Raw genomic sequence first — 9,207 nt, 5'->3', positions numbered from 1 at the left:
AATAATAATAATAATAATAATAATAATAATAATAATAATAATAATAATAATAATAATAATAATAATAATATAATTATAATAATAATAATAATAATTACAATTATATTATAATAATAATAATAATAATAATAATAATAATAATAATAATAATAATAATAATAATAATAATAATAATAATAATAATAATAATAATAATAATAATAATAATAATAATAATAGATATAAAGCCAATATGGTATACTACGACGTGCAACCCGATCCACAATATCACTCACAACACGGCTCTCAGGCCCCAACTCAGTCATCAATCTCTCCAGTCTCACAGGCTCACATATCTCATGCCACTCAGCCCAAACAATGATAACATGATGCAACAGTGAATGATAACAGAGACTGAGATATGATATGTAAATGAATGAATATGACTGAGTACAAAATGATAACTTAAGCAAATAACTCAACAACAGTAATGACCCCGGTGGGTCCCAACATAGCCTAAACATGATTTCTAACATGAGTCACAACTTAATTGCTATAACACGTAGAAGTTACATGGATAGAAACAAGATTAGGTAACTACACAGTACCACAGAATCAACCGAGTCATAATTACCACATTGCACGCCCATACGCCTGTCACCTAGCATGTGCGCCACCCCAACACCAACCATATAACACGTAATCCAGGGGTTCATACCCTCAGTACCAAGTTTAGAAGTGTTACTTACCTCAAAGTGCACAACTCAAAGCTCCAACAAACCCTTGCCTCGTGAATCAACCTCCGAACGACTCGAATCTAGTCATAAACAACTCAATATAATCAATACAAACTATAGGAATCGATCCCATACGATAAAGCTAGGTTCTTTAACCAAATTCAAAAAGTCAACCCAAAAGGTCAACTCCGAGCCCACACCTCAGAATTTGACAAAATTCACAAAATTCGAACACCCATTCAATAATGAGTCCAACCATACCAAAATCATCTAATTCCGACCTCAAATCTCACTCTCCAATCCCTAGTCCAATATCCCCCAAATTTCACCTTAAAAATACATAATCTAGGTGTAGAAATCAATGGATATTCAATATTTTAATGAATAAAAATGATCAAGTAGCTTACCTCTTGAAAGCTAGTGAAACCCCTCTCAAAAATTGCCACTAGTCGAGCTTGAAAAGTCCAAAAATGAAGAAAAGACTCCAACCCTCGATTATATCTTCTGTCCAGGCATCTCGCACTTGCGGTTCACTTAACCTCTTCTGCGATCCTGCAGGTGCGGCCCAAATTCTGCTTCTGTGGTTTCCCTTAAGGCCCCCTACTTTCGTATCTGCGGACAAGACTCTGCTCTTGCGGAGGCGCACCTGCGCCTAAGACTCTGCTTCTGCGGAAAGCTCTTACCCCTCGCATAACCCGCTTATGTGACCATCCTCCTGCATCTACGAGCTCGCAATTGCGGAATCTTCCTCGCACCTGCATAACGTCCCAACTTCACTCAGAGCCGCTTCTGCGACCCCTTGGCCGCTTCTACGGCTCCGCACCTGCGGCCCCTTTCTTGGAGGTGCGAGTGTACCAGATCTGATCATAGAAGAAAATTCATAAGTCCAAAATTCAATCCGATTTCAATCTGAATCACATCTGAGGCCCCCGAGACCCCGTCTAAACATACCAACACATCCTAAAACACGATACGAATTTAGTCGAAGCCTCAAATCACATCCAACAACTTAGTCGATGCCGAAACCTATCAAATCACTCTGATTGACCTCAAATTTTTCACACAAGTCATAAATGACACAACAGACCTATTCCAACTCCGAGAATCAAAATTCGAGCCCAATATCAACAAAGTCAACTCTCGGTCAAACTTCTCAACTCTCCAAACCTTCAACTTTTCAACTTTCGCCAATTCAAGACAAAACCACCTACGGACCTCCAAATCGATATGCGGATACACTCCTAAGTCGAAAATCACCATACGGATCTATCAGAACCATCAAAAATCTATTCCGGAGTCGTTTACACATAAGTACACATCTGGCCAACTCTTTCAACTTAGGCTTCCAACCTTGGGACTAAGTGTCCCAATTCATTCTACAACATCCCCGGAACCAAACCAACTACCCCATCAAGTCACATGACTACAAATGAACATAAAATAAGCAATAAATGAGGGAACGAGGCTACAATACTCAAAACGATCGGCCGGGTCGTTACACATATTTTGTTACATATTTAATCATTCTTTGTCTAAACTAATTTTCACACTCACTCTATTCTTTCAAAACATGACTCTTTGTACATTTCATATATTTTATACGATTCAATATACCTTAATCATTTCTTTTTCAAAACACAAAGTCAATGGCATATTTCATTTGCACATAATTCATTATGTATTTAATTATTTATTTGGGTACATGTTATCATTCTCCTATTTGAATTTTTTGTGATAATAATGAATATTTATTTAATCCCTCTTTTATTTGATTGAGTCCACCGGAACCATATTTTGTGGATCTTGAGGGATGCCTAACACCTTCCCTTCGAAATCACTTGAACCCTTACCTAGAATCTCAACAGTTTCGCAGACCATAGTCAAAAGTACATTACATAGTGTAGTATAGGTGTCCTTGTATACCTTAAATACTAGGTGCCGACTCTAAAATTCAATTAACCTTGTAGAGTACTATAAGTTGTAGCTTGTTTTGACTTGTGCAAAATAGGGTGCAACAATAGTCCAAACATTCTTGAGCTTCTAAAATCTCTCCTCACACTCGTCAGACCATTTGAACGGAGAACCATTCTGAGACAACCTGGTCAATAGAGCTGCAATAGACGAGAAACCATTCACGAAGAAACGATAGCAACCAGCCAAACCTAGAAAACTCTAGATCTTCATGGATGTAGGAGGTCTGGGCCAACTCTAAGCCTCCACAATCTTCTTCTGGTGAACCTTGATCCCCTTACTGGACACCACGTGGCCCAATAATGCCACTGAATCCAACCAAAGCTCATACTCAGAGAACTTGGCATATAACTTCCTCCCTCAAAATCTGAAGCACAATCATTAAATGTTGTTGGTGCTCCTCCGTACTATAGGAATAAACCAAGATGTCATCAATGAACACAATGACAAGATAATCCAAGTAAGGCTGAAATATATTGTTTATCAAATGCATGAAAGTTGTTGGGGGCATTAGTCAAACCAAAAGACATAACCAAGAACTCATAAATGCCCATAACGGGGTCCTAAAGGCCATTTTAGGAATGTCTGAAGCCATGATGTTCAACTATTGATACCCCAATCTCATGTCAATCTGCGAGAACACCTAACACCATGAAGCTTATCAAACAAGTCATAAATTCGAGGTAGTGGATGCTTATTCTTGATGGTAACATTGTTTAATTGCTTGTAGTCAATGCACATCCTCATGGAACCATATTTCTTCTTCACAAATAGAACTGGGGCACCCTAAGGTGACACACTCGGCCTGGTGAAACCATTATCCAATAAGTCCTACAATTGTTCCTTTAATTCCATCAACTCTGTTGGAGCCATGCGATATTGTGGAGTAGATATGGGTTGGGTGCCCGGTGCCAAGTTTATACCAAAATTAATATTCCTATCAGGTGGCATGCCTGATAAGTCTGCAGGGAACACATCTAGGAACTTTCTCACTACGAGAACTGAATCAATCATAGGTGTATCAGATCTGCATCTCTAACAATGGCTAAGTATACCAAACATCCCATATCAACCATCCGTTGAACCTTCAGAAAAGAAACCACTCTACAAGGAATATGACCAAGCGAACCTCTCCATTCCAAACTTGTCAACCACGACATAGTCAACATTACGGTCTTAGCGTGATAATCAAGAATAGTATGGTACAGAGATAACCAATCCATCCCTAAAATCACGTCAAAATCCACCATATTAAGATACAAAAAGATCAACCATAGTTTCATAGCCCCCAATAGCAACCACACAATAACAGTAAATACGATCCACCATAATAGAGTCCCCAACACGCGTAGCATAAATAGGAGAATCCAAAGAATCACGAGACATATTTAAATACGATGCAATGTATGATGACACATATGAATAAGTAGAACCCGGATAGAATAATATTAAAGCCTCTCTATAACAGACTGGAACAATACCTATAATGACTGTACCTAATGTGATTGCCTCAGTCCTACTAGGAAAATCATAATAACGGGCCTGGCCTCCCCCTTTAGGATGACCTCTACACACATGTCCCCCCACCTCTAGCTGGATGTGCAGGTGGTGTAGCATATGGAGCGGGAATCATAGCTCGGGTGCCCTCCTAAGGTCCACTCATCTGAAGCCTGGGACAATCTCTCACATATGTTTCGTATCACCATACTCATAACAACCATTCTGCTGACACGGCTACTACAACTGAGTCTGCCCCGAACTACTAGAATAACCGTTGTAAGAACCTCGTGCGGGAGGTGCACTGAAAGATGATTGTCCGGAACGAGTGCTCTGAAATCCCTAGCTAGCTGGAGCACTATGTGAAACAAGAAGTGCCGACTGAGTTGGATGATTGATATAGCCTTTACCACGACGACCCTTGCCCCCAGAGTAAGCACCACTAAATCCTCCAAAACCACGCCATCAAGAGAGAATATTGGTTTATGCATGACAAAGCATAAAGAATGCATGTGCATGATCAAGATTGCCACCTTTATACCCTCACATGATCATCAACGGTGAAATAATGGTGAAATGCCACCCTTATGCTCCGCACATCAAAATCAGTGAAATGCTATCCTTATACTCCACAAATCATCAATAGTACTGAAATGTCATCCTTATACTTCACACCTCAAAATCAATCACAACTATTATGGTACCACAATCCACATGTACGCCATCAAGAGAGAATATGAGAGGGAGACACTAGGGGATGGATCCTTATCCACACGCTGCACAGCAAAAACCTCGAGCATCACGATAATCATAATCGCACGGCAAATGCCTCGTGCAACAATATCATCACAACCGCACGTCAAAGACCTCGTGCTACAATATCATCACAATTGCACGATAAAGACCTCGTGCCATAATATCATCACAATGACACGGCAAAAACCTCGTGTCAACACCCAATCAATTCGCCAACATGTCCACATGTGCCATGAGCATAACAATGCAAATATGTAAAATTATCATCAAAAGACATATGATCAATATCAATCAACAAAGTGCATAAGGACATGACAATAAAAAAATACAGATAAGTGTTCAATATATAAAGCATGATCACACCCAAATCGATTGTAGCAACCAAGTTCGTATAGTCATAGAATGATTAAGCATATTTCATATCAGGCATATAATCACAATAAGGCATAATAGAAGCCTAAAGTCTAATCCGATCATAACCACACATAGCACCCGTATACACCTTTGTCACCTTGCGTACACGACGCTTTACACATAATACAATTAGGCAAATAAGACCAAATTTCAAGGGTTATTTTCTCACACAAGATTAGACAAGATACTTACCTCAACAAGCCCAAATAAAACTTCTAAAATAGCATTTCCCTTATAACACACCTTCAACCGACTCGAATCTAGCAAAAAATAACTCAATAACATCAAACAACGCTATAAGAATCAATTCCAAACATCAATCTTTACTCAATTTCTAAAATGTCAACAAAAGTAAACCCCGAGCCTACACGATCAATTTCCGAGTCAAGGGGTAGATCCCAATTATCCATAAAATCACGAGTCTAAATATATGATTAGATTTCAAAATTGAGTTCAAATCGACTCCCAAATCCCAATTTTTATTTTCCAAAACATAGTCAAAATTCCCCAAATTTCTCTTTCAAATCATATAATCTAGGTGTAATATTCATGGAGAAACAAGATATAATATCAAAATCAAGTGTAAATCACTTACCCTCTTGCCTTGTGTGAAAATCCTCTTCAAATATCGCCCATCTCCAAGTCTAGGGTTCAAAATATGGAAGAATGAACCTAAATCCCGAAATTGGCTCATTAAAACCAACTGCAAATGTTGCATTTGCAACCACAAGTTTGCAAATATGAAGCATAGTTCGTAAATGCGAACTGGTTCCCTCATCACCATACCTCGCAAATGCGACCAAGTGTCGCAAGTGCGATGCCCCTTTCGCAAATGCGGATGTCGCAATTGTGACACCAGCTTCGCAAATGTGAAGCTGGCCTTCTCAGCCAACCAATCACAAATGTGATCAGCTTTCTGCAAATACGAGCAGGCTATGGCAATTGCAATGCCTGCAACACCAGAAATTTTGAAGTCTTTCAAAACCAATTCGAAACCCATTCAAAACTTACCCAAGCCCATCGGGCTCCACACCAATTATCCACACAAGTATACAAACCTCATATGAACTCATTCATTAGCTCGAAACATCAAAATAACATTCGTAACCAAGAATTGAACACCAAAACATATTATGCAAGCCTTTAAGTTCAAGAACTTCAAATATTCACAATCAAGCGTCTGATTCCTACCAAACCAACTTGGAATGAAACCAAACTTTGCACACATGTTTCGAATGACAAAAATGACCTATTCCAAGTCCTGGAATAATAATCTAAACCTAATAGCCTCAAACTCAACTCACGGTCAAACTTATAAACTTTTCAAACCTTCAAATTGCCAACTTTCGGCAAATAGCGCCAAAACATTCTAGGAACCTACAAATACAAATTCGGACATACCTCTAAGTCCAAAATCACCATACGAATCTATAGGAACCATCAAAATATGAATCCGAGGTCTACTTCATACAAGTTAAACCTTGGGCAACTCTTACAACTTAAGCTTCCAACTATAGAACTACGTGTTCCAATTCACTCTAAAATCTTCTCGAAACCAAACCAACTGTCTCCGAAATTCATAAAATAGCAACCAAGAATATAAGAATGATCAATGGAAAAACGTGACTCAAATACATAAAATAATCGGTCGGGTCATTACAGTATCTCGAATCATAGGGCTGACTTTGAATTACTATTCTTCATTACTGAAAAACTACTTTGACATAGTAAAACAAATAGAGAGATTTGAAAAATAAATCTTTTGGTTCTTACTTTTTCTATCTTCGCGAAACTATTCAAGTTTCATCACATCACTAGACTAAATCTGATTTGGTAGTAAGTAAACACCACATATACACAAGAAAACGAAAAAAAGTAGGGTAGGACCTTTCGAACTAATTTGTTTCATCCTTTATATATTCCTATTATGTATGTCTAAAAATCCCAAGAAAAAGGTAAAATCGTGAAGGTACATGAATTGTACTTGGAGAAGGCATTATGTTGTTGGAGATGGTGAAAATCAATTTCATTTAGCGTGACTTCTTTCATTTATAATATTTTCTCATTTGCTGAAGTATAAGCACCAGAATATTTTTATTTCTCATAGTCTTTGTTTGAATTGAATAAAATGTGCCATTAGATTCTTTATGAACTTTTTCTTCTTACATTCAGAAGAAGTAAACAAGAATTAAAAAAAATCATAAATTTCAAATGTTACAAGATATTAAAATTCAAGGGATTTAAACCTAGGCAAACATTGAAGATAATAGAATTCAATGGGGTTTAGATTTAAAAGTATACCTATTTTGAATTTTGTAAATTTTTTTCTCACAAGAATTTTTTTTAGAAACTATAAAGAATTTGAGATTTCTTTTTGAGTCTAACACAGATTACCTTTAAAAAGTTCAAACTTAAATGAGAACTGATTATAGACACAAGAAAATTAAAACACTGCATCCGTGGAAATTGGTTTAAAGAATGAATTCTAATCACGATTTTATCATGAATTTCATAAATTCACCCATTTTATGCTAGTATTAACATAATTCTTCTAGAATTCATCTATTGCAAGTAACTAACGCATAGTAATATTTATGTGATTTTTAAGAAAATTTATTTATTAGTTATACAAATTAGTTTTAGTGTTGCGTTGCGTATATTCCGTCTTTCTAAAAATATATTTTTTTTGGTTCTTCCTATGTTTTAAGTACAACACACATATATCCACTACATATATAAACAGATTCTCAGGTAATGCAAACAGTCTTGCATACAGGGACACTGAGCTTTACTAATAATGCTAGGACATCTAGAACTCCATGATATTTACCGTGAAGCCAATACTGTAGCGGATCTACTTGCTACGCATGGCATGACCTTAGCTCCTTGCGCAAGCCATCAACGCTGTCATCCTCTACACTATGAAGAACCCCCTCTTTATACTTTACTTGCTTTTAATAATGACTATTCCAAAACTTGTATAGCCAGAACAGTCCCCCAGTGTAAAAACTCTACTACTTGTCTTTCTTTACTTTTAATAAATATCCTTATTAGCAACAAAAAAAATAGTACAACACACACAAGAAAATATTTAGACAAACCGTTAAAATAAAGTGTCTTTAATATCACTTAAATTTTTAAGATAAAATAAAAATTATTATTCTTTTATTTATATTAATTATTCAATATTCCTTTTAGTTTTACCAAATATAATAAGTACTTTTACTTTGAGCTACAACTTAAATGCTCCTATTTTAATTTGAAATAGAACAAATCTAACTAAAAAAAAGTAGTCCAAATTTGAGTTCTTGAACAATAAAAGAGTCACATAGTTCAATTCAACTTTAATATTGATTGGCTTTAAATAAGAAAATTTATACAAAGTAAAGTTTTAGTTTATTTTAAAGTATACTAAGTTCAAAGAAGAAAAAATTTAATAACCAGAATTTAGTTGATTTAAAAGTACTAAAGACTAGAAAAATACTTAAATGACAATTAAGTAAATCTAAAACCCTAAAACATATTTATCATTTTTACGAACTTATAATTTTTATTTATTTTTATCTTATAGGTTAAACACATTTTTTGAATTTATTTATGTTGTTTTTTTAAATCTAACGGAGGCATAGAAATTACATACTTTAGAAATGTTTCTTTTTGAAATTATCGTAATTCTTGTACGGATCCAAATATTTTCGTGTCGCCCCGCACAAAGGCGGTGCATCATATATTTTTTTTGATAAAGAAAGGTATTATTAAACAGAAAAGAGTATCAAGCTGATAATATGTTTCCATATATATTTCTTCTGGACAAAAAAAGAAGAAGATCATTTTAAGTTTGGTTCCAAATTGA

Source organism: Nicotiana tabacum, chromosome 15 (genome assembly GCF_000715075.1).
Source record: "Nicotiana tabacum cultivar K326 chromosome 15, ASM71507v2, whole genome shotgun sequence".
Classification (NCBI taxonomy): domain Eukaryota; kingdom Viridiplantae; phylum Streptophyta; class Magnoliopsida; order Solanales; family Solanaceae; genus Nicotiana; species Nicotiana tabacum.
Note: the sequence above shows the minus strand (reverse complement) of the source record.